This window comes from Antechinus flavipes, chromosome 5 (assembly GCF_016432865.1).
Source record: "Antechinus flavipes isolate AdamAnt ecotype Samford, QLD, Australia chromosome 5, AdamAnt_v2, whole genome shotgun sequence".
Lineage (NCBI taxonomy): Eukaryota > Metazoa > Chordata > Mammalia > Dasyuromorphia > Dasyuridae > Antechinus > Antechinus flavipes.
Genome location: NC_067402.1, coordinates 64262660 through 64272644, shown reverse-complemented (window position 1 = coordinate 64272644; position 9985 = coordinate 64262660).

The following is a 9985-nucleotide window of genomic DNA, read 5'->3' as shown; positions in this document are numbered from 1 at the left end:
TCACATTAAATAAGTTAAAAGCAATGTGATTATAATAAGCTAGAAAGGATCTGAGGAAATGTCTCCCTTTATTGCATCAATAGGTACTGAGTGTGGAATGTTGCATATACTGTTATATACAATTATTGTATTGGTTTTGTTGAACTGCTTCTTCCCTGTCCCCCACCTTCCTTTTCTAATCTTTGTTGTAAAGAAAAGCTTACCAGGGAAGAGAGAAGAGTAAGATATATTTAGAAATTAATGTGATATAAAAATGAAAAACATCAATAGAAATATTTTAAGTGCCTATGAATATTTTGGCATGTCTGGCTGGAGCTTTTCTTTTTGTTTCTCATAGCCTGGGAGCAGTGAATTCTCAGCTCTCTGGGTCAAAGGGTAGGAAGAATTTAGTCACTTTTCTTGCATAATTCGAAATTGTTTTTCAAATAGTTGGAAAAATCCACAGCTCTACCAAGAGTATTTTCACATGCATGTATTCCCTGCAGCCACAACAACTTTGACTATTTCTGTCTTTTGTCATGTTTGCTAAATTGCTAGTTGAGAAGTGAAATTCCAGAATTGTTTAAATTTGCATTTCGCCTATGATTGGTGATGTGGAGCAATCTGATGGTTGAAAGTTTGCAATTCATTTTTGCAGACTGTTCATATGTCCTTGACCACTTGATCTAGAGGGAAATGGCCACTTACCACTTCTTGCTTAGACTTTTGTAGGGCATCCAAGCTATTCTCCTTGCTCCCAGGTTCTGTAGTATCCAATCCGTCCTCCACAAAGCTATGAACATAATCTTTCTTAAGGCATCGATTTGACCTTTTGAAAATCCCACAACGACTCTTTATGATAAAATGCAAACTCCAGAGGTTGGTATTTAAGGTCCTAGTTATCTAAGATGACTAGATAAATAGAATGAGCAGATAATAGATAGAGAAATAGAATAGATGATAGATGGATAGATAGATAATAGATAATAAAAGGTATTTAAGGTACAGCACCAGGAAAAGAACTATTTGAGCTGAACAAAAGAGCATCTGAATGATGCTTCCCTCTGAAAGAAAGTTGGCAAGTTCTTTGAAGTAAGAAAAGGACTCAAAAGGTCAGGAGTTATGAGGTGGTCCTGACCCCAGATCTTCCCTCCATATATGTCGCATGTTCTTTGTGTTTTAAATTTAAGCCCATGCTCCCCATGGAAAACTTGTATAGGCAGAGGGGAACAGTGTGCCCCTAAGTTTGGAGCACTGCATTGTAACTATTATTCTGGGTATATTTTCTCAGTAAAGACCACCTTAATAAATACTTTTGTCAAAGCCAATTGATATCAATTCATGCATTGATATTGGGAAAAACACTAGATGGGGGCTTATGAATGACAATACTAGAAACTCCAACCCATCAGTATCACCCCAAGACCTGGATGGGTCACCTGGTCATTAACGTCTGGGAATCTAACCTTCCTAATTCTGGGAATCTAGTTCGATGGGAATTGGGAGAGTGAGCCTAGAGATTCACTTGTTTTTGCTTGTCTATGTTCCTATCATGTTTATATGGAAATAACTCAGACCAGACTACACAAATATTATTGACATGTTTGTGAATTTCTCATCCAGTAGAATGTAAGTTCCTTGATACCAAATATTATTTCATTTTAGTTTTTGTATTCTCAGTGTAGTATGTCTTTAATAAATATTAAATAAAGTTAATTTGAACAGAGACTTCCTTTCCCTATCTCCTTCCTCCTTATTTATCAGTTTCAAACCCTGCTACATGTGTTCCTTTGCGATTCATAATAAATTCTAGCTATGCTCTTTTTTCTGATCCCCCCTCTTAATATGTTCTCTGTATTGTGGAGGTGGTTAGAGTGGAATGTAGACCCCTGAGACTCTAATTATATCCTTTTCCTGCCAACTACTTGCTAGGCTGTGAGTTCCCAAATGGCTATGAGTCTTTCATGATTATAAGAATTCTTGTACTTCTTCCTCACAGAATTCTTGGGGAGAAAGTGCTTTAAAGACTTTCAAACACTATGTAAATATAAGTATATAGCAATAGCAGTCGTAGCAACAAACAACTGAAATATGAGTTATTATTATCTTTGAGAAGAAGTATGATAGAGTGAATAGTATGTTGGACTTGAAGTCTATTAAAAAAATCATTCATTAAATGCTTACTATATTACAGGTACTTTGCAAAGTTTTGGGGATATAATGCAAGGCAGAAAAAAATTGTCCTTGACCTCAAAGAGTTTACATTTAATGGAGAAAGACCACATGTAAACCGCTATTATGCAAGAAACATGCTGAGTAGATGGAAGGTAATCTCAAATGGGATGTACTGGGGAGAGGAGATGAGTTAAGAGATAATGGAAAAAGGCCTCCTGAAAAAGGTAATATTTGAACTGAAACTTGGAGAAAGCCAAAGAAACTAAGAAGTAGAAAAAGTACAGAGGGAGAACATTCCAAAATTGAAAAAAAAAAAAAAAAGACCAATAGAAAGTTGCAAAATCAATTCATAAAACAAAGTATATTAAAAATTTAAAAATTAAAACTAAAAATTAATTTTTAAAAAAGTTGCAAAGTCAGGAGAGCTGACTTTTGTCTTGCCACTGTATTTTGAGGGCTGGAGGAGAGTGAGATGGACAATTTTGCACAGCTCTGCCTCACTTAAATCCAATTCACAAACAAGTGAAGATATCAATCACCCTATTGATAACAACAAAATAAGGAGATGGAGTATTTTGTTTAAGAAATGGCAGCTAATTCTGTGTAGCTGCATCGTGGAGTTCCTCAATGGCAAAAACTTGTAAGAAAATGGAAAGATATGAAGGACCCTGATTTTTAAGGACTTTAATTGTTTAACTGGGTGATCTGGGTTCAAATTTTACTCCTACTTACTCTGGAGAGACTGTAGTACAGAGGAAAGTGTACACTCTCAAGAGTCAGAAGAACTGTGTTTCAATACTACCCCTGATATTATAGATGTTCTTGGTCAGATCATCTGTGAAGTGAGAGAATCAGACTCTGAGGTCCCTTTCCTGGTATGATGCAATATCTTAGTTCCATCCATGACAACTGACTATATAAGGTATATAGTTTATGTATTTATATATAAATCTATTTATTTATTTATTTATATTCCATTTATATATATATATGATACTTTAAAGTTTGCAAAGTGCTTTACCTATATTACAAAAATTATTTTGTAATAATTTTTATTACAATAAAATTTTATTGGGGGGGAGGGGAAAATTTGGAACACAAAGATTTTGCAAGAGTCAGTGTTGAAAAATTATCCATGTATATCCATGCATGTCTTGAAAATAAAAAAAAAATTTAAAAAAACAAAATTAGATCAACAGGCTCTGTCTCCAAAGTTTTCAATAGTAATTCAGAAATAATAACCAGAAATAATTGAAAAAGCAAAAACAAAACCGAACCTGGTCAGTTTTTGAATACTCAGGTTGAAGATTTTTTATTCCCAGATTTCACCATCACCTGACTTACAAGAACTTGAAATGGAATTTGAGTGTGATTTTCATCCATTAGTAAGTATACTTTCTCATTGTTTCTCCTCAGTGGGACTACTACTGGCTTCTGCCTGGTGACCAAAATTACAGGACACTCACTCCATTATTTAGATTGTTCTGCGTGAAGGAAACTCACCCTTTCATTCTCTCAACAAGCCAACTTGGCCCCACTGTGGGAAGTTCATTAATTTCAAATGGAAAATAAACAGCTCAGAGAAGGATGGGTGGGATTTTGTCTTCCTCTTTTTCCTGTAAATTAGAGGAAAATGTGTTTTGGCTGAAAGGAGGCTTGGCAAGAGATCCAGCCCTCGAAAGGAAAACCAGTATTAGGAGCAGATTGGTTATGGCACCTCTGAAAGCAAAACCTCCCAGTATATAACTGTAAATGGTACACGTCTGCATTTGATTTGTTCCACGTTTTTATAACAGACAGTTTGCTCTGATGCTTATGTCATAAGAGGGATTTCCATTAGACAAGTGTTCCCCAGGCAGTCGCTTATGGACCAGAAGCAGCTGGGTACTAGGTTCCATTGGCCCACCCGGCTTCTTTTTTCCTCCTACTGGCTTTTGTGATTCTCTCCTTCTGCTGCATCCAATTCTGGATCACAATATCTGAGTCAATATCAGTCAATGACTCTACTGAGGAAATGCAGAAAAGGAAAATGAAGAAATTTTACTATTCAGGATAGTAATAATAAAAATATAACTTAAAATTACCTGATGGTAAACTATATAATCTAAAGAGAAACAAATTAATTACATACAAACTAGCTATATCTACAAATGAAGACTTTTCTTACTTTCTCTCATAAAATTTTCTCTGTTTTCTTTCTCCTTTCTCATATTTATTCTTTCTTTTCTTTCCTTTTGCTTCTTTTCCATTATTTTTTTCTTTTTTCCAAATGTTTTTCTCCCTTATTCCTTATACTTATTGCCTATGTCAGCCTAATCCTGTCCCATAAATTTCATACCCTCTATAGTCTACAATAACATATATATCTGTGGGAAATAGTCCTGGCTCCTAAGTGCCATCAAAATTCTAGAGGGAAAATGAATATGAATATGAATTTGCACAGATTATGAGGCTATTATTCTTATAATAATTACCTAGAGATTTCTGTGCACGTTTTCATGACTGGGAACCTTTTATTTTTCTCTTTTGGCTATCTATGGTAGGAACAGAGACGATTCCTCAGGATAAATGGGTATGTCTCATTCAGATTATATTTGCAAATTATAAATCATACTTGAGTGGATTATTTTACATCTTATAAAGAATATATAACTTTGAGCACATTTACATTTTATAAGAATGTAAGGCCTTTAATAGCTCGTTTGCAGAAAAAACACAAAAACAGGCCAGCAGATAACAAGAGACAATGAATTTCATACCAGCACATAAGTTTCCTATTTATTTTTTCCTTACACATTTATTTGTCTGGACCAAAAACAGATACAGGGTTTTAAAGCTCATGGAACATTGAACTCCAGAGCTGTTATGCCTTGCCGGCAAAGGGGAAGATTTAGGAAATGTAATGAATGGTCACCATAAATGAGGGTGAGGTTTTTCACACTAGGGAAAAGTTGTTAAATAGGGAGGCTGAAGCCCAAATTTGCCAGTATGATACACATCCTGCCAGGGTGATAGATGGCAGGCTTCAGAACTAAGGGGAAGCTGAATTGGGGAAGCTTCTGCCAGTCCTAGTTACCCTAGGATCCTAGGAAGCAAGGTGATTGTTCTAGAGTAAGAACTTTCTGAAAAAAAGAAATATTCTAGCCAGTGATTACAGTTGAGTTTGTCCAATGAAATCAGTTTGGATGAGTCCATAGAATAATAGAATCATATACTGAAAATTGGAAGAGATCGTAGAGGTCATTAAATCCAATTCCTCATTTTATAGATGAGGAAACTGAGCTAATAAGTGTATGAAGCAAATTTCAGGTCCTAACTCCAACTCCAGCACTGACCATTATACCATGATGAAAGGTAAATGATGTCCACATAGGACAACTTTGTCAGTTATCAGAAGTCTTTTTATTTTTTCCTTTCTTTTTTAACAAATGTATTTATTTTTAAAATAAAAATATTTATTTTTACACTTTAAAATTTTTTTTGAGTTCCACTTCTTTCCCTTTTCTCTTTTCTTCTCCATGCAGAAGGCAAGTATATCAGTTATACATATGAAATAATGCAAAATATTTCCTTATTAGTAATGTTACAAAAAAAGAAAAGTGAAGAAAGTGAAAAAATTATGCTTCATTTTACACTCAGAGTTCATCAGTTCATTCTCTGGAGGTAGATAAGATTTTTCATCATCAGTTCTTTAGAATTGTTTTGGATCATTGTCTTGATCATCAATTTTTCACAGTTGATCACGGATACAATATTGATCTTGTTATGTATCATGTTCTCCTGGTTCTGCTCGCTTCAATTTGTATCAGTTCATTTAAATCTTCCTAGGTTTTTCTCAAACCATCTTGCTCATTATTTCTTATAGCACAATAAAATTCTACCACAATCATACATCACAACTTGTTTAGCCATTCCCCAATTAATGAGCATTTTCTTAATTTCCAATTTTTTGCTGCCACAAAAAGAACTGCCATAAATATTTTTTGTACATATAGGTCCTTTTCCCTTTTCTATGCCATCTTTAGAATACAAATCTAGTAATAGTATTATAGGTTCAAACAGTATGAACAACTTTGTAGTCCTTTGGGTACAAATAGTTCCAAATTGTTCTCCAGAATGATTGGATCAGTTCACAATACCACTAACTATGCATTAATATTTTTTTCTTTGTTATTTTTCTTTTACTATCATGTTAGCCAGTGTGAAGTGATATTTCAAATTGTTATTAATTTGTAATTCCCTGATTAATTGTGATTTAAGAGCACTTTTTAATGTGACTATTGGTAGACTTGATTTCTTCTTTTTAAAACTGTCTGTTTATAATATTCAACCATTTATCAGTTGGAGAATCATTCATGTTTTTGTAAATTTGATTTATTTTCTTATATATTTGAGAAATGAGTCAGTCCTTTGTCAAAGAAACTGCTGTAAAATTCCCCCCTTCACCTAGTTTCCTGCTTTTTTTTTTTTTCTAATTTTGGTGCATTGGTTTTGTTTATCAAAAATCTTCTATTAAAAGCACTTGCCTTTGGAAGGGATTATACCCCAAACATCTTAGTCATATTCAAAGAAAAACCCAACTCCTAATAAGGCATGTATAAGACACAAGGAGCTGAAGAAGGAGAGAGTATGAGAGGTACATGAAGCTGACAGAGTAAAAGTTTGGGCAAAGGCAACCACCAGAAAAAAAAACAGAACCAGGTCTCTGGAAGAGAAACTATTTAAACTAATTGGATATGGGGAGTTTGGGGAAAGAGTGAGAGTCTGTGTTGCTGAAACTTCCCCATCGGACTTCAGAGCCCCAAGACAGTAATTCTTTATCACATGTTTTTATTTGACTGCTTTGGAGAAACTTGGCTCTTTTCCTTCTGTGTTTAGGGAATATCTGCTCATTTTTATTTATGTGGACCTTTACTTTGATTTTATAAAGGGTATTAACCAGAGTACTTTGTTAGTATTTGTGTATTTATAGAAATGCAGTTGGGAAAGTAGCCTCAGAGAAGGGAAAGATAGATTTAACCTTAGAGTGTTTTGCCAGAGTTCTGTCTCTGGATGGGAACTCAAAGCTAGAGACAGAGAGATAGAAACAGACACAGAAAGAAGTACAGATCCTTTGATATGTCCTCTTAGAGCAGAGAAGGAGGGTTTATACTGGAGAAACTCAATTACCTAAGGTAGCAGTAGAAGAACGAGGGGGAAATGGCTTAGATTGATTGAACAATTCATGGTATCATCAATGCTTATTGTTATCAAACAGTTCCTGCTGTGGCAAAATAAACTTTTTTTAAAACTCTTGACTAACTCATGAGTCTCAGTTTATCTAACTTCAGACTTAAACTACCACAAGACTGGTCTGAGTCAGACCTAGCCCAGGACAACAAGAGTCTTTAATCATCTAATTTCATCTCTTATTATCAGTATAACTATTCATTGTGGGCACTGATGATTATATTCCCTACTTCAAGTATAAATTAGAATATGTTACTTTTGAGGGAGGGAGGGAAAAGAAGGGGAAGGTATCTATTAAGTACCTACTAAGTGCTTAATAAATATTATCTCATGGAATTCTTACAACTTGGGAAGTAGCTGCCATGATCCCCTTCTTATTCTGGAAGAACCAAGGAATCAGAGATTATGACTTGCCCAAGATAATAATAAGTGGCACTGGACCAGCATTCTCTCCACTGCACTCCCTAGTTATCTCTATGTCCCTTCTGATTCTAAAAGTTTATGCCAGAAATATTTGCCTGCAACACTCCTAAGTGTGGCCCACACCAGATTAAAATATAAATGTTTAATAAAATAAATTAAAATGGATAATGTTAACGGGACTTTTTAAGACTGCAAGGATCATAGTGTAGTTTGTTGTTGTTTTTTAATGGTTTTCAGTCATTTCTGATGTTTCATGACCCCATTTGGAATTTTCTTTGCAAAGATATTAGAGTGGTTTGCATTTCCTTCTCCAGCTCATTTAACAGATGAGGAAACTGAGGCAGACGGGATGAAGTGACTTGTCCAGAGTCACACAACTAGAGTCTGAGATCAGATTTGAACTCAGGAAGACTCCAAGCCCAGCACTACGTGCACTATGGATTAGAGGGCCAAATTTCTGGCTTGAAAACTCTCCAGAGGAGATTTCTCACCAACACAGGGCAGCATCTTAGTCACTACCGATATGGAGAGTTCCATAACCAATGGTTACATGTCAAATATATTTGCGCACTTGACAAAAGAAAAAATAATGAGTGAAAACATCACTCAAGCAATATTTCATCATCTGAATGAAGTTAATTCTATTAATCTCAAATGCATCCATATAAGGAAAACGTGCTATTTTCATTTGGGATCTGTGTTATTTTTTTGCCATTTGTTTTTCAGGCTTGCATTAAAAAATATCACCATTTCATAAAAGACTATCAATGGGATCATTGTGGCTTCCATCATTTGCACAAATATTTTCTCCCACAGCCTGAGGTCTGGCATTATTGTAAATTGTTTTTAAAGGATTCAATCCAAATTTAATGCAATTTGCCATTTTTCTATCTCCCAAAGGACTCTGAAAGACTAATGAGGTTATATTTGTAAAGCACCCTTCAGAGAATGAAAAAGAAAAATATTATAGGAATACAAAGTAGCATAAACACTGAGAACATAGTTCTTTTTATCTGGAAGAAATGCTTTTCTCATTTTGTCATAGAAACTTTGGGAATTAGGTTTGCTTATATTATGTATATTAAACTTCAAAGATGAAATATGTTCTAAATCCTTCTTGTCCTTGTGTTATGGTAAATATGTCAGTCCATATGTTACTCAATAAATGATCAAATTTATTATTTAAAATAAAAACTAGCTATCTTTTTTATATCATCTATATTTCTCAACATATTTCTTTCCCCTCCTCTTCCCAAAGATCTCTCCCCTATCACAAATTTATTAATCTGCAACAGAGCAGAAAAAATCAGAGATTTAAGAAAAAGATCATTTATCTGGAGGGGGCTTCAAGGTTTGCGCTGGTTTTACAGAAAGTGACAAAATTTCTCCCTTAATCCAAGGGGTGTGAAAGTGACCTGGAATATATGACAAATGGCAGCATCCCAGGAGACCAGGGGAGCCTTGCTAGAGCCTTTATGATGAAAATTTCCATGGTGGGATCTCATAGGGAGCCAAAGAGAAGCAGACGCCACAACATCCTGGAGAAAAAACTCTAGACACCTGGAAATCATGATACAGGGAAAGGACCATTCAGAGCCTGTAAGTGTTTCTGATAAGGCTAGACTGGGGTGGATTCAGGAGGAAGAGGAGACCCCCTACCTTTATATGCTTCCATTATTCCCCATTCAGGTAGATGACCTGAGGGTAGATGAAAGAAAATCTCTTTCCTGAAGACATTCTGAATGCTAAGACTAATCTAATCTTTTTTGATAATATATTTGGCTTTTTATGTTTATGGAATTATATGAAAACTGAATAGCTTTTTATTCTGATAGTTCTTTTTAGCTGAATTTTCACAGGGGAGACTGAGTAGAAAGAGCGTTCAAGAACTGAGGGGATCCAAGTTACTGATAATTTGTAAATGCCAGTTGGAGCTGCCAGTGCAAACTATTAAATGCTCTACATTTAATAGAGAGAAGAATAAGGTTTAAAGGACTCCACAAGCCTTTGGCTTCTTTCATTTCTGAATCTGAACCTATTTCTCCCCCACCTCAGCCCCCAACATATTTTCCTCCTCTTTTCTGCTCATTTTTGTATCAGGTGCAGAAGTTTAGTTTGATTGAGAGGAACTTAATATCTTGCCAAACTTGTTTTGTAAAATGGGATAATAAGAACATCT